Source organism: Ursus americanus, chromosome 2, assembly GCF_024610735.1.
Source record: "Ursus americanus isolate L20-20 chromosome 2, mUrsAme1.1.p, whole genome shotgun sequence".
In the NCBI taxonomy this organism is placed as follows: Eukaryota; Metazoa; Chordata; class Mammalia; order Carnivora; family Ursidae; genus Ursus; species Ursus americanus.
The window spans coordinates 82,032,993-82,056,733 of NC_142128.1; the positions used below are offsets into that span (position 1 = coordinate 82,032,993).

General features: G+C 44.2%; 1 protein-coding gene across 2 annotated transcripts in view; it reads left to right on the forward strand.

The window, feature by feature from the left end:
• CACNA1E (calcium voltage-gated channel subunit alpha1 E) overlaps positions 1-23,741 on the forward strand; it is a 316,273-nt gene that overhangs the window by 27,823 nt on the left and 264,709 nt on the right. The window lies entirely within an intron of this gene.

Consider the following 23,741-nt stretch of genomic DNA (forward strand, 5'->3'; position numbering starts at 1 on the left):
CCTGTGTGGTCATGAAGTGGATGGTACAAGGAACCCAGGGGTGGGAAGGCAGCAGTCCGTGGAGTAGAGACAGAGGAAAAAAGTGCAAGGACCAGATGAGCCTCGGGGCCAGACCCTAGGTGACTCACATGCAGGGGGTATGGGTACTCTGTGGAGATGCATGTGGCATTCCGTAGAGGTTGCAGAACCAGGGGGTGGCTGCTACTGCTTCTGGTTTTCCATTCTGTTTGCCTGGTGCTGGACACACATACCCCAGTGAGTCTTTTCACTACAGCAAGCAGCTTACCTAGCCTGAGGGGCCCCCGCAAAAGATGGGCCCAAATGCCATGAGGTGCAGTGTTTCTTTGAACGTTGAAGAAGGACCCCCCCCCCCCGCCCCGGGCAATTTTCTTAACTGGTAATTGAGACTCGTGTCCTGACCACAGAATTTTTTATGACTTGCAGATTTATTAATATGAGGGGGTATAAAATTGAGTCACATTGAAATGTTTGATAAGTAATACTAAATTGTTGCTGACACAGTGTCATAAGCAGCATATGTTTCATGGCAGTAGATTTCTTTTAATATTTGATAGATCAGTTTTTTGAGAATGAATGTAGTATGGCTTGTACTGGGGCCTATCCAGTGCCATTAGCAGCATATGTGATGGGCCTTGGGACTGGTGATAATGGGCGTGTCTCTCTGGGCTTTTGTGGTTTCTCGTTGTTGTTTGTGTCAGGTGGCTTTTGGTGCCTGCATGGGAGGGTAGTGGCCCAGGCCTCGTGGGGGAGCCCCGTCCCGTGTGGGTATGGCTATGGCAGCGCAAGGGGTGTGACGTGGAAATTCCCATATCCAGCTGCCTGCCAGACCTGTGTGGAAAAGAAGAGAATGCAGTAGAAAAGTGAGGAGGGGGATCTAGGAGCCACCATGATGATTGACCGCAAGGAGAGGGGAAAAAGAGGAAATATTTTCCAGGGAACAGAGGGGTGGAGGTAGATAAAGTCTGAGAAAAATAAGAGCTTGGGAATGTTCGCATCTACTCCCTGTCTTGTGGAACACACACAATACTCATACTTTTAGCCTTCACTGCAATTGTGAGTAAGTGAGAGAGAAAAAGTTGAAGATGTAAAGGACTGCAGTGTTCAAATGGAGCTCAATATAGGGAACAGATAAATAGATAGAGACGACAATGTTTAAAAACATCTGTTGCCTTACAAAAGGATTTTCTGAAGGTTACTCTTGTAAAAGAAAATGCTACTGAATTTTAAACATGGTTGAGTCTAGGAAGATAATTTGTACGTAGTGTTTCAGAAGTGCATGGCCATAGACAATGCAGCACACCTGGGCAATGTTTTCTCATGTTTTATTTTTTTCAGCTTTATTGAGGTATGATTGACAGTTAGAAATTGTATATATTTAAGGTGTGCGATGCGATGTTTAGATACACATTGCAGAATGATTACCACAATCAAGCTAATTAACATATCCATCATCTCACGTAGTTACCTGTTTTGTGTGTGTGGTAAGAACACTTGAGCTCCACTCTCAGCAAATTTCAAGTGCATGGTACATTATTATTAACTATAGTCACCTGCTGGTCTCCAGGACTTATTCTTCTGTAGCTGATAGTTTGTACTCTTTGTCCAGTTTCTCCCCCAACTCTAACACCTAGTAACTACCATTCATTTCTCTGTTACTGTGAGTTCAATTTTTTTTTAAGACTCTGCATATAAATGAGATCATGTAGTATTTGTCTTTCTTTTCAGTGCTCGGGTTATTTCATTTAGCATACTGCCCTCCAAGTTCATCCATACCATTGCAAATGGCATCATTCTTTTTTTTAAGGCTAAATAACATTCCAGTGTGTGTGTGTGTGTGTGTGTTTCTTTATCCATTCACCCACTGATGGACATTTAGGTTGTTCTCCTATCTTGGCTATTGTGAATAATGGTACAGTGAACATGGGGGTGTAAGTACCTCTTCAAGTTAGTGATTTTATTTCCTTTGGACATATACTCAGAAGTGGGATGCTGGATTTATGGTATTTCTGTTTTTAATTTTTTGACGAACCTCTATACCATTTTTCATGGTGGCTGTGCCAATTTACATTCCCACTAACAGTGCATGGGGGTTCCCTTTTCTTTACATCTTCGCTAAGGGTTGTTATCTTTTGACTTTTTGATAATAGCTTGGTGATGTTTTATTTTTTTTTATTTTTTTATTTATTTTTTTTTATAATGATTTTTTATTATATTATGTTAGTCACCATACAGTACATCCCCGGTTTTCGATGTAAGGCTCGATGATTCATTAGTTGTGTATAACACCCAGTGCACCATGCAATATGTGCCCTCCTCACTACCCATCACCGGCCTATCCCATTCCCCCACCCCCCTCCCCTCTGTAGTCCTCAGTTTGTTTCTCATAGTCCATAGTCTCTCATGTTTCATTCCCCCTTCTGATTACCCCCCTTTCTTTATCCCTTTCTTCCCCTACTGATCATTCTAGTTCTTATGTTTCATAGATGAGAGAAATCATATGATAGTTGTCTTTCTCTGCTTGACTTATTTCACTTAGCATTATCTCCTCCAGTGCCGTCCATGTTGTAGCAAATGTTGAGAACTCGTTCTTTCTGATAGCTGAGTAATATTCCATTGTATATATGGACCACAACTTCTTAATCCAGTCATCTGTTGCAGGGCATTTCGGCTCCTTCCACGATTTAGCTATTGTGGACATTGCTGCTATGAACATTGGGGTGCATATGGCCCTTCTCTTCACTACGTCTGTATCTTTGGGGTAAACACCCAGTAGTGCAATGGCTGGATCATAGGGTAGCTCAATTTTTAACTTTTTAAGGGACCTCCACACTGTTTTCCAGAGTGGCTGTACCAACTTGCATTCCCACCAACAATGTAGGAGGGATCCCCTTTCTCCACATCCTCTCCAACAATTGTTGTTTCTTGCCTTGTCTATTTTTGCCATTCTAACTGGTGTAAGGTGGTATCTCAGTGTGGTTTTGATTTGAATTTCCCTGATGGCTAATGATTTTGAACATTTTTTCATGTGTCTGTTAGCCATTTGTATGTCTTTATTGGAAAAGTGTCTGTTCATATCTTCTGCCCATTTTTTGATTTGTTTATTTGTTTCTCGTGTATTGAGTTTGAGAAGTTCTTTGTAGATCTTGGATACCAGTCCTTTATCTGTAGTGTCATTTGCAAATATCTTCTCCCATTCCGTAGGCTGCCTCTTAGTTTTTTTGACTGTTTCCTTGGCTGTGCAGAAACTTTTAATCTTGATGAAGTCCCATAAATTCATTTTATCTTTTGTTCCTCTTGCCTTTGGGGATGTATCATGAAAAAGGTTGCTTTGGCCGATGTCGTAGAGGTTGCTGCCTATGTTCTCCTCTAGAATTTTGATGGATTCCTGTCTCACCTCGAGGTCTTTCATCCATTTGGAGTTTATTTTTGTGTATGGTGTGAGATAGTGGTCAAGTTTCATTCTTTTGCATGAGGCTGTCCAATTTTCCCAGCACCATTTATTGAAGAGACTGTCTTTTTCCCACCGGATGTTTTTTCCTGCTTTATCAAATATTAGTTGCCCAAAGAGCTGAGGGTCCATTTCTGGGCTCTCTATTCTGTTCCATTGGTCTATGTGTCTGTTTTTGTGCCAGTTTGGTGATGTTTTAAATGTCCCAAAAATAAGTAATATCTACTATATAGTGAAAGGTCTGGATGAGAATCCGAGCCATTTAGAAATATTGTGATTCTATCTGGGAGAAAAGCACTAAGTACTATAATGCATGCGTATTATATGTCAAGATTGTATGCATCTTGGTCCTGCTGAGTTCTATATGTGTCAGAGCCCATTTGAAATTTCTCATCTCGCCATTTATTTATTTATTTAGAGAGTTGGGCAGAGGGGCAAAGAAGAGGGGGAGAGAGAGACTCTTAAGCAGGCTCCACGCCCGGCATGGAGCCTGATATGGTGCTTGATCTCACAACCCTGAGCTCATGAGCTGAGCTGAAATCAAGAGTTGGACGCTTAACCAACTGAGCCACCCAGGTGCCCCTCATCCATTTATTTTTATTTTAAATTATTATGTGTCCATTAAAGAAAATATAGGAAAGTTAAAAGAGAAAAATAGTTTACTGATGAAGAAGAATTCGTAACTATTTGGTGGTATTTCCTTCCAGCCCTTTTAGGGCTAAGGAAGCTTTCTTTCAAATGCTTATAATTTTGCTGCCTTTTCTCAATATCGTATGGGCGTAGTACATATTGCTTCATATTTTGGTAAAAATCTGTAATGCTTGACCAGCAGTTTATTAAATGGATGTACATGGAGGATGTGTACTTCTCCATTTTTACAATTATTTGACATCTAGATTAGTTAATTATAGTTAATAATAATTAATTATAGTTAATTATTTGAAGTGTTCCAATGTACATCTTTAGGATATCGCCTTTTAAGAGGCATTGTGACAGGTTGAAGTGCTTCTAAAGGCGACTCTGCCGTTCTGGTGTGTGGTCTGGGAGCTAGGATGTGCGAGGGAAGGTGGAGGAACTGGGCCCTCTGACAGGATGAGAGAAGACTGATGGCAACTGTATACACTGGCTTCCCATAAGGGTTGCCATGTGCTTGAGAAGCAGCTTTGTGGGAGTCACTGGGTCTTTCCATTAGCATGTCCAGGAAGGTCCTCCGTGTCCTTGCCTGCATGTATCGGGGTGCAAACTAGTGGGCACAGGCGGTGACCCCTACGCCAAGTCACTTGTCCTCTTTGTTCTCTCCCCACTCAGCCCTCCAGCCTCCCATTCTTAGTGGCTCTTCAGACTTTGCCGAAAGGCCACTGCTGTCCATCTGAACCAATAGGACTTTGTCCCTGTTCTTCCTGCACCTACTGATTTCTTTCTCTCTCCTAATTCCCACATGAATGTGTTCCAGGGAAAGGGCTTGGCACTCTTGAAATTTGTGCTGCGGGTTCCCCAGAAACGGCTACTCAGATTTAGTCTTAACATCACACAGTGCGCTCACGTAGCACATTGCAGCGTTTCTCCAATGCATATTTCTCAAGCTGCAGCGCCGTCAACATCAGCCTGGGTCTTACAATAATGACGTGATGTAGTTTCACTGACAGCATTTTTCTTTCTGTCTTTGGCAAGAAGGAAATCATGGGGCATCTTACAACTCTTGGGGTCTTAGAAGCAGTGAAATATGTTATAATGCCAACCCGGGGAGGCAGGCAGATCAGACTTTTGTTGTGAATCATCTCATACTCCGGTGAAGTGCTCGGCCAAGATCAACTGCTCCTTGACCGCAGTTCCAGGAGTTGGCACCATGCCCTTTGACCCAGGGCTGATGCTTTGCCTGGGACAACCCCCTCTCCAGGCTTCCTGACATCCGCCTCTGCAGCCGTCCCTGCTGGCAGCTCCTACTTCCCACCTCAGCTCCAGGTGTCACCTCGCGTTCTCCTCCTGTGTACAGAGGGAATGACAGGTGCCGGAGCGTGACACAGCGCCTCGGGCTGAGGCTGCGCAACTTCTCAACTCTCAGTGTGTGACTGGAGGGGAGGGAGTGAGGGAGGGGGTGCTGAGGTGTCAGACAGCTGGTTCGGTGGAAGTCCTATCAGTGACCTTTGCTAAGGGAGGGGTAGCTGGGGCCTGGGCCCCACTCCGTTTTGCCTGCACCTCTGACCTTTCAACCTCTGGTATTCCTAGGTCTGTAAGTTGGGAGAGTTCATGGTTTAGAAAGTTAATATATGTGCTTTATTCATCTAATGCTCAGATTCCCCCGAATGAGATCTAGTTGTCCTCATTTTATAGATGAAGAAACAGGTTCAGAGAGAGGGTACGTGACTTACTAGGAGTTACTTGATCTAGGACTTGAGCCCACATCCTCTGGCACCAAGGTCCTTCTTCACACTCGTTTCCCCACACTGTCAGCCACCTGCCAACCTCACGGGCTCCGGGTTTCTCTATGCAGTCTGTGTCATTGCATGTTCCTTCAGGTCCCTTGATGCAATGTGGGATGGGCAGGGAGGGGCATAATTGGGCAAATGTCCCCGACCTGGAGCTGCGGCTTCCCATGTGACCTGAGGAGGACCAGAGTCCCATCTGTCCATCCTAAGACTTCTCTCTGTGGGTTTGGAATAAAACTCCCTGCTCTGTGGTTAAGAAGGCATGTGATTTAGCTCTCATGGGGTTAATGTATAAAAACTGAATCATGAGTTTGTTCACAGGCTTATTCATTCATTCACTCATTTATTCATTTTTTGAGAAGACTTGTATTGTGGAATACTCAAGCAAATGCTGGGACTGAGAAACACCAAAGTTAATATATTCTCATTTCTCCTAAAAGACAGTGGAATTTGCCATCCCTTTAACAAACTATTACCTTACATAACTTGGGATCTCTTGTATGTAACAATTCAGGACATGCTGTTTCTAAACATTTGTTAGGCCACCGGGAAAATTCTAAATGTTTTGAAGTCATTATTCTCTTTTGGTCTTTATAATAAATCGTAGTACCTGGAATAGATGGGCAAGTGATGGAGGAGGATGGGAACTCAAAGGTGCTCCTAAACCATGGCTAAGAACAGAGAAGGGCGAGGACTGTCTTTCAACCCTATTCATCTCTGTAGCCCCAGGGCCTGCATTGTAGTAGGGGTTTAGTAAATGCTAATTGAATCGAATCACTTGCTTCATCTCAGAATCTCTTGCCACCTAGAAGATACAAAAGAGAGTGCTGAGGGAAGCCCGGAGCCCGTAGGGAAGGGTTGTCTATTCCCAGTCCTTCCCCTTGGTCTACAGCATCTCTCTCATGTAGCTATGACTTGTCCCATTCTGATCACTCTGTTAGAGAAAAGAGAGCCGGGAATTCAATCTCTGGGTTATTAAAAGGTACAGAGTTCCAGTCATTTGGGCCTATTTACAGGGTTCTCAGTGTTACCTTTTGGGGATTGCTCCCTGGGTGATGGGGGTGGGGCAGGGCTTCTAGAGGTAGCTATAGGGGGTGGTAAGGAGAAAGCAGCAGGATCAGATCACCTGACGTTTGCTGTTCATTGAAAGCTGCCCTTTGTTAAGCTATATATGCCAAAGACTGTAATACGTATACACACACGTGCACGTATGTGTGTGTGTTACTGCTCAGAAAGTGCTGGGCCAACAGATTTGCCAGCCTTGTTGTGGGAGATGACCTGTTTTGACTATTCCCTTAACTGTGATTACATGGGTGCAGCTCTGGAGAATGGGAAGGTGTTTCTGAGCCTGGGGCTTTTCCTCTTTTATTCTACTAAGGACCTCACTCCAGGGCCCAAGCGATTGCCTGTCCCCACCCTACTGTCTTCCTTTAAGAGATGTGGTTGAATACCCACAATGTACCAGGCACTGTGCTCCGTGTGGTGGGCTGGGGGTGAGTGTCCGCTGCCGGGAACCATGTGTCCTGAAAACCCAGAAGAAAGACACCCAACCTAGCTATGTGGTGTTGGGGCAGACTTCCTGAAGGAAGTAACATTTAAATTGGGATTGAAGATGGGCAGGCGGGACTCAGACAAGGAAGAAGAGGTCTTCTGGGGAAGGAATGCTACGTCCAAATCCTTGCAGGTGAGAGAGTGAGAACAAGCAGGACAGTTCTGGGGTGTTGGCCAGTGGCGTTTGAGAGCTGAGCCTGGGGGTTCAGCAGGGGCCTGCACTGGCCTGGCTCAGGAGCTTGAGCTTTAGCTGGAGGGCAGTGGGGAACCCCTGGAGGCTTTGAGCAGGGCTGGGATGACTCATTCTAACTCTGCTCTGGATGCTGCACAGGACTTCTCTATCCCGGACGCATCCGCTCTGAGGAGTTGGCGTGGAGGGGTAAGTGGGCCATCGCCGTGTCTTTGGCTGCTCTTTGGGAGGATGTGCATAACCAAGCAGAGAGAGGAAAGACAAAGGAAGAGGGAGCAGGAAAGAGAAAAGCCTGAGGAAATGCTGGGGGCTGCCAGCGCAGGTCCCCAGCTTCTCACCAGCGACACACGCACACTGGTTCAGCCTGTTGGTAGGAGGACGGTATCTGGAGCTAAATATACATTGATAGGTATTTTTAGAGGGCTTCTGTAAGGAGGCCGCCCTAATACACGAGTTTCCTGAGCAGTAAAGATCGAGGAAAGCACAGTTTCCCCGTTGGAGCACCGTCTCTCCTGTGCTGAGAATGTGGGGGAGGTGTTGCGAACGCAGTCCCGGGGCCCCCAGCCCAATTTAAACCTCTTTGGTAATAGTACGATAACACTTGGTATTTATATAACATCTTCATGCCAGTGAGCCTGGCAGGATTTTACAGACCTGTCTTGTACTCATCGTCTCTGCTCTGAGTGGGCGAAGCAGGGAGTTGGGGAGCAAGGAAGGGCTGGGTAGAGGGAGGCGGCATTGGAGCTTGTCATGTGGGAGATGGGGAAACTGAGGCTGAGTGGGGCGATGTGAGGGGCTTGGCTCTAGAGGAGCTGAGTCAGGAGAAGGGGTTGTGGTGTCTGCTGCCTTAATGCTGATGGTGGGGTGCTCCACTAGCCCCCCTGCTGGACTGCTTCTCAGGGTCTTGCTCCTGGCAAAGTTGGCCGCTGCTCACCCAGAGCCCTCCACCTCCTCGGTGGCTCCTTTTCCATCTCTAGCTGCACACCGGGGAAACAGCTGCTGCTTGCAGCATCTCCTTTCATCAGAGGATTATTATTATGTTTTTAATGCGTTTTCCTCTAGATGGGTCAATGATGGGAACAATGGAGTTAGAATAAGGAATTTTGGTTCAGGGGAGAGGGGGGCGAAAGGCAAAACGTGGAGCTTAGAGGTCTCCTCTCGGCTCTGTGCCAATGAGAAGCCCAGTTCCTTCAAGTAGTTGACAGGTGGGTGAGCTGGGATTATTCCTTGGGTGTAGGTAATTGTCTTCTCGGATATGAAGTCTGCCTTCTTTTTATATTGAGAATCATCTTTGATTCACTCAGAAGATATTTATTGAGTAGCTACTGTGTTCTGGTATTGGCATGGTTTCTCCTTCCTGAAGGCTGCTGCTTGCCTCCCCCACTGACTGACGGAAGCTCGAACTGGAGAGAACTGAGTGAGGCCTGAATTGACCTTGTTGGAAATAAGGAGGAATTGGGAGAGGGAGTGGGGGAGGCTTCAGAATCCATGGGGAGATCAGTTTGGGGCTATTTGTCTGGCCTTACATCCATTCACAGTAGCACAGGGAAAACGTGATGGCAAGTCGCCTTCTAAGTCAGACCCCCGTGTCCATCCTAGAGCACTTGAGTGTGTCTACTCTTCCATGTGTGCGTGAGTGTGAGTGGGAGAGCGAGGCAGCCGGAGAGTTCCAAGGAAGTTTGCGAAGCAGAGTTGGATGGAGCACCAATGTGCATTCTATAGATTTATAAAGTAGACTTAGGAAGTACAGGGGGTGTTTGCATTTGCGTCTGTCGATGATGCCCGTCTCCCCACTTGGGCGGAGATGTGTGTGCTGGTGTCTGTGTTGCACACGGAGTCCACAGTTAAGCACAAACGCATCCCTGTGAAAGGTGCGATTCGTCAGCACTACGAAATGTATTTACCACTGAAGTCAGGAACTAGCGGAGGTGGTGAGGGCAGAGTGGTTGCCCACAGGAGGGGGGTGAGGGGGAACGGTGCAGATGTTGAGAGGAAAAAGAAGGTGCACTGGTATTCAAAGAGAGCATATAAAGGAAAGTGAAGTCTGTAGTTACCGAAACTTAATTACTGAATTTTAGATGTAGGAGGATGCTAAATTGCCCTGGCTTTCCCTTATTTACTGTTTGTCACAGAAGAGCAAACCGAGGCCCCGGTGGCCAAGCGACTTGTCAAGGGTCTGGTAGCTGGAACGTGGTGAGCAGGGACCCGGGGCCACAGGCCCTGGTCTGTGGTTGTGCTGCACTATCCCTGTGAGAGGCTGCTGCTGCTTGATTGTGCTCAGGCATCAAGCTGGGGTGGTAGGAAACAAAGATAATGTTTTATCAGTTACCTGGAACATATATATGTAGAACTTATATGGAACCAGTTTAATCTAGTGGACTGAATGTTTTGGGGGTCCTGGGCTCTGGTCCTGACCCTAAAATGCGTTCTGTCCATGATGCCAGGTGACACATCAATGATCCCAGCCTCCGTTTCTTTTAGGAAGTGAAGACAACACCGGCCCTAGCTTCTTCACCATGTCTTGGGACAAGCAAATAAAATAATGACGATGCTGATGTTGATGGTGAGGGCTCGCGTTTCACCAGGAGCTCACATGGCTTATTTTAAATGGGAAAGCCTTCACGCACCATCTCAGCCCTGGCACAGATCGTTTTAAATATAGAAACATGGCAAGGCAGATAACTGTCTTCATTTTGCAGATGAGGAAACCAACACTCAAAGAGTCTAAGTCACGTGCTCACGGCCAAATAGCTACTAAGGGGAGGGAATTCCATTTTAATTCTGTTACCAACAATTCCCAAAGCCCATGCTGTATCCACTGTTCGCACAGCTGCCTCAGCAAAAGTGCTTTGAAAGATAATGGAGCAAAATACCAAATCAGTGAGCAGAAATACCTTCCCTCAGGACAGTGATATTATGAAGATAAATGTTAAAATACACCTAAAGCACCTTGAGTACCTTTGAACAAAAGGTGTATAAACAGTGAAAGTGTTCAACATACTCTGGTTCGGTAGCACTCATTCAGAATAGTCATTTATCTCCATAAAATTGCAGCCACAGAGACAAGTTTCACTATACTCTGTTGCAAGTTCCAGAACTGTGGCTAATTAAAAAATTTCCATTAGTTGTCATTTTATTTCAAGACAGAAGTTTACTACAACTCGAACATAGGATATCTCTCATTTCCTTTTGGTAGGGTATCTAATCTCATCAGAACTAGTCAAATCCGGGGCGCCTGGGTGGCTCAGTCGTTGGGCATCTGCGTTCGGCTCAGGGCGTGATCCCAGGGTCCTGGAATCGAGCTCCGTATCGGGCTCCCTGCTCCGCTGGGAAGCCTGTTTCTTCCTCTCCCGTTCCCCCTGCTTGTGTTCCCTCTCTCGCTGGCTATCTCTCTCTCTCTCTCTCTGTCAAATAAATAAAATCTTAAAAAAAAAAAAACCAAAAATAAAAAAACTAGTCAAATCCTTCTACAGTGATTATCAACGACAAAAAAGAAATTCCAAGAGTAACAGTTGAAACAAAGGCCTTCATTTTTAATCTTTATCAATAATGAAAGTACTACCTTACCCAGACTCCCCTGCCCCCCTGCTCCCCTGCTCCCCTACCTTTATTTTATTTTTTCTTGGCTTCGTCTTCTGGCCCGCCATTCTCCTCCCTACTTCATACAGATATACACAGGTCAGAGGGGTCTGGTTGTCACAAAGGAAGGCTGAAGAGAATGCCCCTCTTCCCTCAGCAGGAATGTCCCATCAGAGAGCTCTAGTTATTGCTCTGAGGAGAGCTGACAGGGGAGGCCGAGCTCCGACGTCCTCCAACCCTTGTCTTTCATTTCCTTCTGTCTCGGCTGCCAGTATTCTGTCAGGAGCCTGGGCCGTGGTGACACAGTGGTTAGGAGAGGAGCTCAAGGCCATGGCTTTTCTCTCTGGCTTCTAACTCTGGGACAGTGACTGGAAGGCTGAGAGACAGGTGTGGCTGCTTCACACTTGAGATGGCATTTGCATTGAAGTCTCATGATTTACGTCACTGTGGGTGTCCCATACATCTCACCTCCTCCTCCCACCCCTGTGGAGACAAGCTGGGCTTACGGAGTTGGTCCTTAGCTCAGGGCCACATAACTGGCCATGGGGGAGCCGAAATGAAATGGGGTGGTCTGGCGTTTCTTTGCTGTTGGGTCTGAATCAAAAGTCTGGGTGAAAAGGAATGACCAGGATGATGTCTCTCCCAGCCTGGCCCACTCAGGGCTGAGCATGCCTAGCACCCACATCTGGAACTCTGAATTGCAGGGTAGGGAAGACACCGGAAGAAGGAAGGATGGAGGCAGCCAGTGTTCGTTGAGCACCTTCCATGTTCCGAACATTGTGCTGACTCGAGGGATACGGCCATGGACAGAGATGTCCTTTCTATTGTCTTAGAGCTTGATGCCCAGCAGAAAAGACAGATGTTAAATAAACTTAAATTTAATGGTATTTAAAGTGCTGCAAAGGAGACCTGTTAGGAGGTTAGAAGGGTTTTAAATTGGGAGCCTAACCTAATCTGAGGGAGGATGTTCAAAGAGTTGCTGTTGTTGGAGACTAGGTAGCATTTGGCTAGGAAAAAAAGACAAGAGGGAAGGGGGTGGGATGAAGAGAGTACAGGCAGAGAGTAGGGCAGATGCGAAGGGCTAGAGGTGGGAGAGAGCCTATCAGGTCTGGGAAACAGAAGACCAACAGGCCTGTTGCGTTGTGACTGAGGTGAGGGTAAGCTGAGGGAGGCTGGAGAGGGGAACGGGGCCGTGTCATTCAGGGCCATGTTGGCATTATCAGGGATGTTCCATGGGATGCCACTGCATGGTTTGAAGTCGGGAAGTGGACAAGTTTGCAGAAAATGAATGGCAATGGGACAACGCTTGCCGAGAAGATAGAACAACTTTCCCGAATGACTCTGTGTCTGCTCAAAATTAGGTACATAGAATTAGTGTCCTCCAAGAGTCCCTCTCTTCTGTCTTGCCTCCTCCTTCCAACACTGGCCCTCAACTATAATTTTGTTTAACCTTTTGGAGTTGTACCAAAACCCAGTCTCAAGACCTTATAATCTAGCCCATTATATGCTAAAGATCTGTTAATCTTGCCCAGAGCAGAGACATAGTCCTGCCTTCTGGGTTCATAGTCTGAGCATCTCCTACTGATTCAAATAATGGGTAAGAATTGATGAGTGTGTGGGCTTTTATTTTTGATATTCAGCAGAGAAATTATTTTAAAAATGCTTTTGCAAGAACATTGCTATATGATTATTATGATTTTTATTTTTCTGATAGAACAATAGTCAAAAGATCAAGCCAACCCACATGCTTGTTTATGGGATGTTTCTCTTTTTTCCTGCTCTCTAAGCCTGTGACACATCATGATGCTGGATCTGGATCCCAATTGAACTCTGGTTAATAACCACCGTAAACACAACATTTTGTGATTTAGGGGCCCCATCGGGCAAGAGCTCACAGTGCTCTGTAGTTCACCCTCTACTCAGTCCTCATTTGGAAAAGGGAAATACAGGCCTCCTCCTGATTCCCTTTCTGGGTAAGTGTTGTATTCTCTGTTCTAGAGACAGGTCGCCCAGATGGATGCTTCACAGCTAGGCTCTGGTGCTGGAGATGGGGAGGTGCTCACTGCTTATCCCAGTCTTTCCTAATTACTACTTAAATTCCACATCCTCCCTTCAGATGAGTGCCGCCAACTTCTTCGTGTTCCGGCTTCCTCCTCTCTGTTCATTCTTTGTCCTCTCCTGACTCTCCCTAGCCCTTCTCTGTTTTCATTTCTCACATTCGTTCAAAATAAAAGATTGGGTAAGGTGGAGGCAGGTGCCATGGAGAGTGGGGTGTGTGTGTGTGGGGGGGGGATGATAATTCTGACTGACTCCTTAAAGTTCTACTAGAGTAACTTTGACATCAGCCTCTCTTCTCCAACAAACAAATCCAAGTTTGGGGTAGGTTCTGTCTTTGGGAATATGATAACTCAGAGGTTTGACCGGGTACTACTGCAAATGAGGGAGAAAGACTTCCCTGACTTCAACTCCCCTGAGCTGTACCTGACCAGAAGTCAGACTGAAGCTATGCACTAAGAAGTCACCGGAAGTTCAAACTTTAGGACCACAGATAGAAAGTGAAAGCAGGAATGTACCTAAAGTGTCACCTAGCTCTTCCAGTGGTTTTCAGTCTGTGGGCTCTGGGACTCTGGAGGGCCCTGGAATTATGACGGGAGTGTGCAGATCCATGGCCACACCCAGCATTGGCTGTTTTCTGAGCAACGTCTCCCACAAATATGTACCACAGTATCAGTTGTCTAAAGTGTGTGGGTGCCATTGTGATTTATAAAATATAAATGTATTTAAAAGCATTGTTGAATAAATAGTGGCTTTTTTTTTTCCGTTCAGTCGATAGCATAGTGTTAACAATTTGGGCTCTGTAGACAAGCAAAGCTGAATTCATATTTCTGCTCTACTGTTTAGTAGCTGAGTGGTTGTAGGCAAGTGACCCAGCTTCTGAAAGCCTCAGTGTCTGGATGACATGCTATAGAGGATCTCTATAAAACAGAGGGTGGTAGTAGTGCTGGCATGTGAAATAGATGACATCTATTTGATAGTTGTTATGGGGCTATGCTAATGAAATAACGCCTCCAGGGGGCAAAGTGGGTCTGACATTTTGACATGAAAAAAGAGAGCCTCAGGCTTCAAAGGATAAGAACTGATCTAGTGTGACCCATTGTTACAGATGAAGGCGTTGAGGCCCAGAGAGTGTATGCCTGGTACTCTTGTCTCTGATTGGAAATTACTTGTCTGAAGCTAAAGCCTGGTTTTAGTCAAGCTGATAGAGTTTTGGCGTTCAGTCTGATGGAGGTGTGGTGGGGAGAGTAGAAGTAGACGTTAGACACAGCGAATGGATTGCACTCATGAATGGAACTGTCTGGTTGGAGTAGAATATATATAGACATAGACATATATATATATATATATATAGACATAGGGCAGCTAGGTACAATGTGATGAGGACATAGTCTAGTTCTAGGCTGGGCGGTCCAGTCTCTAGCAGTGACTAGATGGGAAGGATGTAAGTTAGGCCAGAGACACCCAGATCTCTGTCTAGGGTTAGGTATCCCATGGTCAGCCTTTGGATCCTTTGTTCTTTTACCACTGATTACAAATGCCTTCTTGGATGGTTAACTCTCTTTTAGTGGTTGCATGCCTATCTTTCCTTCACCCTGTGTGTATATGTATCTCGTCTTACTATCCTAAAAGGAAATATCTATTTTTCTCAAGATTTTTCAGCTTGAATATAGACCTTGATTTGATTACTGCTTGGTAGAGGAGAGCAATGTTAGATCTTTACAGATAGAGCTCTTTTCCCTGAAATGCAGGGCAAGAAGTTATGATAGTCTGCAAAGACTCTCAGCATCCTTGTTCCTTGCTGTAGGAGAATGTGGGATAGGGGATGAAGTGGTTGGTCCTTTTTCATCATATTTATCCTAGTGACAACTCTTACCCTCACACACCCATCCATCTATTCATCTATCCAACTACCCATCCATCCATCTAAAAAACCAGCATGTGTTATTTAAGTGTGTATGGCATTCCAGGCACTATACTGGATGCTGAATATATCAGTAATGTAGCTGTCATAGTCCCTGCCCACATGGAGCTCCACTATCAGTTGAGGCTTAGGGAGGAGTAAGAAAGCTTAGTCTGATATTGCCTGGACTGCACTTGGCAGTGGGGGAAGTAGTGGTTTCATAGGTGTGTATCTATGCATTACCAACATCAAATCACCCCAATAGTACATAGTGGAAAGACTAAGGACTTTTGTGTTAGGTGGACCTGAGCTTGAACTTCAGCTTTGCCATTGAGATGTTGCTTTGGGTAAGTTATTTAATCTATCTGAACCTTGTTTTTTAAATCTAAACTACCCCATTTGCAACATTTTATGTACTAGATTGAGTAGCACTTGAAGCTCTCAGAAACAACCCCCCAGATTGCAGTGGGTTAGGTTTATGTCTTTGCCCTTGAACAGGCCAGTGTGTTCTTGTCTTTCCTCTGCTTTCTGTCCCCTTCTATCTGGTGCCTCTGCCATCTTCTAGGTTCCCATGGTTTACATCTCCTCGATGGGAGTAGAAAGAGAGAGTATGAAGAAGGCATGCTTATTTTTTACATTTTTTGGCATAGAAGTGACACAATAGGGGCGCCTGGGTGGCACAGCGGTTAAGCACCTGCCTTCGGCTCAGGGCGTGATCCCGGCGTTTCGGGATCGAGCCCCATATCAGGCTCCTCCGCTATGAGCCTGCTTCTTCCTCTCCCACTCCCCCTGCTTGTGTTCCCTTTCTCGCTGGCTGTCTCTATCTCTGTCAAATAAATAAATAAAATCTTTAAAAAAAAAAAAAAAGAAGTGACACAATAATTTCTACTAACATCCCATTGGCAAGGACCAGCCTCATGACTCAATATAGATGCAAAGGAGACTGGGAGATCTCATCTCTTAAATCGTGTGGCTGCTTCCCAGAAACACCCCACACTGTGGAAAGGAGACCATCAATTTTAGAGGACAAGTAGTGACCTCTTCATTGTCTATATGAGGGTTAAATAAGAAATGTATGTATTGTCTGATGTATAGCAGATATACAGTAAATGTCTTCTTCTAATTCCTAAAAATACTTACTGATTCAAGGAATATTTACCGCGTGTGTACAGAACATTTTGCTATATATTGGGGCTAAAAAGATCAATAATAAGATATCTACCCTCAAAGAGCTTTTGGCCTGATATAGAGATGCTGTATGTAAATAGATAATTTTAATTTGAACTTAATACCACTTGATTAGGAGGAAAGACTGTGACAATAAATTTGTTCTGTCCATTTGGCTTTCTATCTATCCATTTATCCACCTTTATTAAGTTTAATGTGTACAAGACGTAGTTGTGAGTAGTAAGAGGCATAGCAGTGGAGTTGACTGAGAAGGAGATGGGAGGTCAGTAGGAATTGGGTTTCATTTTGCTCTATTGACACTTACACTAGAAGCAGCCCCTGAACGCCTTTTGCCACCTCTTCTGATCAGTGTTTGAAGATAAGATTAGAAGCAAGCAGTTTATTTTATTTCATGTAATTTTTGTATTGTTGCTTTCCTGTTTAAGATGACAAAGCCCAGAAGTAGTCAGGTGAGTGGTTTATAAAATATCCATGTTGGCTTGGATATTGCTGCTGATTACCATCTGTCAAACTCCAAACCACGTAGCCAATAGGACAGAAGATCAGAAGCTAGTTTCGGAGGAAAGACCAGCTTTTCAGTTCACTAATATCTTTTCTATTCTTAGTTTGCACAAACAAGGTTGACAAGTCAGAGGTTCAGTCCATGTACATCTACAACAAATAAATTGGGGAGTTGGTATCAAGTAAATGGTTGTGGAGGGTCTTTGGAGAAGGATTTATTATTGTGGTGAGGATCGGAACGGTCCCTGGGGATGTTAATTATGTCGCTCCTTGCTGCAATGTGTAACATTCCTTCTGTAAGGGGGTTCTGTAACTGAATCTAGGAGAGCTGTCTCTTTCAAAGGGAAGAGGCTGGTTTGGTTCCAAGTTCATGACCTTAAGGAAAGGAGCTTCAGAAAGGAATTGCCCAGATGATTCAGTCTCCTTGATATTTCTAACTCTGGAAGAAGGCTTTTTCATTCACCAGTTGGCCCTTGCCATAGTGATGCCAGGTCAGGAGGCAGGGAGGAGAAGAATAGGTAGAGAGCTGGGATTACCCAGTCACCCAAGACTGCTGACTTAGTTAACAGCCAATGGTCCGTGCTAAGCACTGCATTAAACGTTTTAAAGCATTTTCTCATTTAATTCTTACAGTCACCCTATGGTATGGGGTAGATACTATTATTACCACTATTGGATAAGGAAACCACAGCTTCACTGGGTTCTTTTTTTTTTTTTTTTTTAAAGATTTTATTTATTTATTTGACAGAGATAGAGACAGCCAGCGAGAGAGGGAACACAAGCAGGGGGAGTGGGAGAGGAAGAAGCAGGCTCATAGCAGAGGAGCCTGATGTGGGGCTCGATCCCACAACCCCGGGATCACGCCCTGAGCCGAAGGCAGACGCTTAACTGCTGTGCCACCCAGGCGCCCCTTCACTGGGTTCTATAATTTCCCTTTTATCCCACTGCTACTAGTTGGTGGAATCAGGATTTAAATGAGGTAGTCTGATTCCAGAGCCCGTATCATTAGCCATGGTGCTGTACTGTCTTCCTAACACATATATTGTGGGGGCTGCCTCCTCTGGATTTTTTACTCTTGATGCATCGTACCTAACAAAGGTAAAGGGATGTATCTATTGGTGTGTCAGAACCTATCCAGGGGAATATGAAACTCACTACTTGGTTTTGGTTACTGGGAAAACGTCTTTTGTTAAAAGGGATTAAAAGAGCAACTGATTTTTGGATTTTTGATATCATATTGATCTTAAAATTGTTTTAGACAAGGTTTCCATTTAGTTCTTTAAAATAGGTGGGTGTTGCAATGCAGGACAGCCTGGTAGGATGGGAAGAGCAATGGCTATGGAATTACACAGTTCTGCATCTGAAGTCTGAACCTGGCTCTGTGACTGGGCCAGTTAGTGTTAGCTTTAGTTTCCTCATTGGGAAATTAAGGATTCAGGGTAGTTCTGAGTATTTTAAGAGCATCCTGATATGATGTATGTAAAGGACTTGGCACAGTGCTTTGCACATACTAGGTTTTTAATAAATAGTATCTATTACCATTCCCTAGTTTAAATGATGAAGAAAGGGAGGCACAAAAGGAGCAAATATATTCCTTGAGTTACTCTAAGCCCCAGAGAAATGCTTGGTGTAGCTGAGAGGAAGTTGATGTCCCTGTATTTCTAGTCTGTTGTTACTTGCCCTAGGTCGTACTAGCTTCTACAATGTACTGAAACTTCGGTGGGCTTTAGGGTCCTAGAATCACTTCGTATTTGATCTGTATTCACAACTTTTCGTTTACCTAGGATGGTGGTTTCAAGTTATAAAAGATAACTGTATTCACCCAATGGTAATTAAACAGGTCTGTATCAAACAAGGCACACTGTCAGTTGGCTATGAACAATAACCATGCTAGGCTGATGCGTGTGGTCTTTTCTTCTCCTTACCCTTTTTCTTTTTCTTTCTTTTTTTCCTTTCTTTCTTTCTTTCTTTCTTTCTTTCTTTCTTTCTTTCTTTCTTTCTTTCTTTCTTTCTTTCTTTCAAGATTTTATTTATTTATTTAAGAGAGAGAGCATGAGCAGTGGGGAGAGGGAGAGGGAGCATCAGACTCCCCGCTGAGCAGGGAGCCTCATGCGGGACTCGATCCCAGGACCCTGAGATCATGACCTGAGCCGAAGGCAGATGCTTAACTGACTGAGCCACCCAGGTGCTGAGCACCCTTACCCTTTTCAAAAAAATTCTCTTTCCAGTTCTGGTTTTAAATTTATTTACTCCAAGAAATGGGTCCATTTTATTTCTTCTCTAGTTCCTTGTTTGCTTCCCATCCCTTCATACTTCAATAATCAAAATCCCATGATAGTTTTTTTGTGTTGTTTTCCAGTTACACACCTGTCTTCCTCTTCTGAGAGAATATACAGATTAATATTTATTGTAATAGAGGATTTATTAGTTTTCATTTCTTTCATTTATATGCTTGCTATTCATTAGAATTTTTCCATTTTTCTTTTTCTTATTTTTCCCTGCATTGCTTAGCATGTTATAGATCAGTTGCTTGTAATTATCATGATTATTAAATTATTAAATTCTTACGATGGAGAATCTACTTTTTATCTATTTGTTTTAGCTTCCATCCCCTTCCCCACTCCTTTGCAGGCTGTAAGCATGCATACACGTACAGCACTGAGCTTAATCCTGAATTTGTAGTGAGTTTTTAATACTTATTGCATAACTGACAGTTTGGCGGTCAGGCTCAGTCAATTCCAGTGAGATATTGTGTGTTGTCATAGAACGCCCTTCAAGGTCAGAACAGATCAAGTACTGGTACTGGTCCTTACTGGTGATGTGACTGTAGGCTTGTTGCTTCCCCTTCCTGAGTCTTAATTTTCTGCTCTACCAAAAGAGACGGAAACACTAGTCTTCTGGAAGAGTAGAGATTACAAGGCGTGGCATATCCGAGAGTGTCTGGTACCTGTCGTACTGCTGCCTTCTCCCATGCCTTTCACCCATCAGTAGGAGTCATAGAGGCACCTGATGCAGATATCTGTATTCAGGCAATGGTGCTGCAGAGAAGGGAGACCATGAAAGTTTGATGGTGCCCCCGGCAGCTGCCAGCCTGGAGAGGTGAGATAGAGAAGAGAAAGAATAAGAAGTACAAATGAGAATAAGAAATGCTGAGGCTCTTAAAGAAGATAGGGACAGGCTTATAGTTTATGATCTGTGCATATGTGTGCATGCTGATGGGTCATATATATTCTTGCCTGACGCTGCAACGAGGTACATCTGCATCTGGACTTTCACCTGCATCCTCCACCCCAAACATTATGGTAAGCAGAACTCTTAAATGCAAACCGCACAGCAGTGTGTCGTTCCTTTAGTGGCTTGCTTTCTTTATCAGTGGTTTTGTTAAAAGGATTTAAAAGCCGTTTCTTTCCTTTGGAGAGACCATAGCTTGTTTCTACGAACTGATCTAGGGCTGTATTTCCCTGCCTTTCTGTGAACTGCTCCAAGGGAATCTCTTTTCTTCGCCTCACCTTAGCACTTCCAGCCCCTGACCCTGACCATGGTTTGGTCTTGTCTTTGCCCGGACCCAACCTTAAGAATTTACTGCAGATGAACTCTCCCAGGTCACCAGTTCTGGAATGCAAATCCTTGGCCTGGATGGACATTTGGAAATGAATTTACCACAGCAAGGACAGCCACTCAGCCCTAATTTTACTCATGATCCTGGCCTGCTGTTGAAGGCAGACCCATTTCCCAACAGGGCACACTGAGATTGTCTTCTCTGTACTTTGTCTGAAGGGTGGGAGGACAGAAAACTTGCTTGATGGTTTTTGAAAGGCAATCCCCTTCCAAAATTAATTGTACATTAAAAACAAAAGCAAAAACAAAAAGCCAAGGGATTATAAAAGGGTCACTTTTGTCTTTTCTTTTCTTGTCTTGTCTTGTCTTGTCTTATTTTTTTAGTAAGCACATACAGACATTCCAGGAAGGGTGACTTCTCTCACTATATTTTTTTATTTTATTTTTTGCTATCTCCTCCATTTTTCTTTGAACAGGAGGTCTTTTCCTACAAAATGACATGCTTTCCAACATCACTGTTTCTATCAGTGGTTTTACCAGTCGGTGTGGTTATGAGGAAGAGACATTTAGGTGTGTCCGAAATTCTGGGATCTGTCCCAGGCACTGCCAGGCCCTTCTGAGGCACAGCCCGGGCTGCCGTTTACTCACCTGCAGCCTGGAAGCTTTGGATGGATGGACTTGAGGGAGTCTTGAACTGTTTGAAATGCTATTAAAAGTTGGTACATATGAGCATTTTCCCCCAGGGAAAGGGTCCATAGATTTTACTAAAGGAGCCTGTGACCCACATTTCAGGACTATTCTGTTAAATGATCTCTAAGGAACCTACAAGCTTGAGAATTTATGTGGGTTTTATTACCCTTCCTGTCATGTAGACTTTTTGTTATGTTTGATGTCTTCATCAATCCAAGACCTTATTTTTCTCTCTGGCTCTTTCCTTCTCTCCCCTCGTGGGGATTGTCATCAGTGGATCTGTTCCCTACCAGAGCCTCATAACTTGACTTCCAGCCTCAGGTTCGCCTCTGCCCTGGTCTGTCATCATGTGCGCAACTGAATCATTTCTTTCTTCATATCTCTGTTATGATCAGGACCTGTGGACAAGTGTTCCTTTCTTCTTTGATGTGGAAAAGAAACTGTAGCGTGCAACCCCCATGTGTGTCCACTGAATCTTCCGCTCCTTGTCCTCATGTCCATTGCCTGACTTGTGTTGTTGCCGCAGATGGTTTCTTTGCCCCAGCAGGGCCAGACTCGGTGCCTTTCTCATCTCGAAGCTTCTCCCCATGTTCTCTCACTCACTGTCACACGACCTTGTTTATATCCTGCCTGCCTTTTACCAATCCCTGCCATGATGATCTGTCTGTGGGAACCAGTTCAAGACCCAAACCCCCAGAAAGGTGCCTTCCTTCTCTGGATGCCCTCCACACTTATCTGTGTTTGCCCTTTATTAGCAAGCACTGTGCCTCTTCTCTGGTCATTCTTGTGACCCTCGTGTCTCTACATTGAGATTGAGCATCATGTTTCCTTTCTCTCTTCTCTAGGGTAGCTTGGGCTTTTCTCAGAACTCTAATTATTGCTCAACAAATGTGGAATGAATGAGGAGGTGAACAGCAAGGGTCAGTGCATACCTGCCCATGGAACTGAGGAGGGAGAGGGAATCACGGACCCAGCTTAAGCCTTGTACTCCAGTTGCACTTAGAATCTGTCCAGGTGTGTTTCCCAGCTATGAGCCCGCATAGCATAGCAGGAATAAAAATGTGGACCATGACCCAACCTTAGGCCCAGTAGCAGAGTGTGTGTGGGTATCGACCTCCCAGTCCAGCTGAGGGTGGTGAGGCTACAGGTAGAGAATGGGGTGCCACGGGATGGAATGCTTTGATTAGGACTCTGGGGGAAGGCAGTGTGTTTCTCCCCTCCTGCGTCAGAGGCAGCCCGTATCCCATATTAGTTATCCAATTAACTTAGAAGTGGCTATTTTCTTTCTTTGTGTTTTTTGTTGTTGTTTGTTTAAAATAAATGGAGTATTAACACTGCCAATTGTCAAATTGGCACAATGCCTTTTCCTTCCATCAACCTCTTTTCCCCCTTCACCCCTCCTTCCTGGACAATTAGCAAATCATTTGGTCTTTGGTTTGGATGAATAATTGATTCAGAAGCTTTGTGAATGATTCATGGCCCATATGGTAGGACAACAGGATGTGTGTGTGTGTGTGTGTGGCCAGCACCTTATACAAAAGGTTGGAGGCTTCTTCCTTGCTCAGTGGAAGGCTGGTGCAGACCACTCCCCAGGGCCAGAGAAGGTCGCACATGGTCTTTCTGTCTGTACTCTATCAAAGGTAAGAGGCTTGGAGCTTCTAGGAAAGCAGGATTCTCCATGACTGTATGCATATCAGTTCTTCTTCATCAGTGGTTCTGTTTTTGGTTCAATTAATCAATGAATGAATTAGAGTTTATCCCCTTTAAACTAGCTCTTCACCCTCCCCAAGATGAATGACTAATTTGATTTTCAAAGCAATTGAGGAAAGGGGATATATTGCCTTTTTTCCTTGGCATTACAATATTTCAAACCTTCTTAGTTAGGGGACATTTTTTTTTCTTAACCCAGAACCTTAACCTAGATACTCCCTGCTACTACATTAATTTGGTTTCCTTGTGTATCTCCTTCATTAGAGATGGAGAACATCTGTTTACCATTCATTTTATAGCTTTTTCTCATCCTTAAAAACTGTTAGGAAATACTTGTTTGCATGGAAAAAATGGAACTGATGCCTATCTTATATTGTGACAGAGTGACATTCCCTCTCTACAAACCTTTTCAGCTTTAATCATTTTGTGGGGAAAAATTGGGACTCCTAAACATGCCCGGGTCTTTGGAAGCCACCTGAACAGAGTTTATTGTCTCTTAGGCAGTCAGACTCCACATTTTGTTATAGAAGTTGAGACAGATGCAGTACAGGAGTAAAAAGCAAGACTATGATGAAGATATGACAACATGTTTATTGGTCACTCTGTTTTTTTCTTTTCTTTTCTTTTCTTTTTTCCAGGAAGGCTACAATGCTTATTTTATATTTTCTAGTACAATTTAAAAATTATGCTTTTCCTATTTAGGTCCTAATCCTTTCAAATTTATTTTTGTGTGTTATGTGAGGTATGAATGAATATGCCTATATATTTCTCTTTAAGTTCTCAACTCCATTTAATGAATAGTACATCTTTTGTCCACTGACTTGTAATGCTACTTCTGTTCATATACAGAGTTTCCATATGTGAATGGTTTGTTTTTAGGCTCCCTGTTCTATCCCACTATTATTTATCTATCCTATTAAT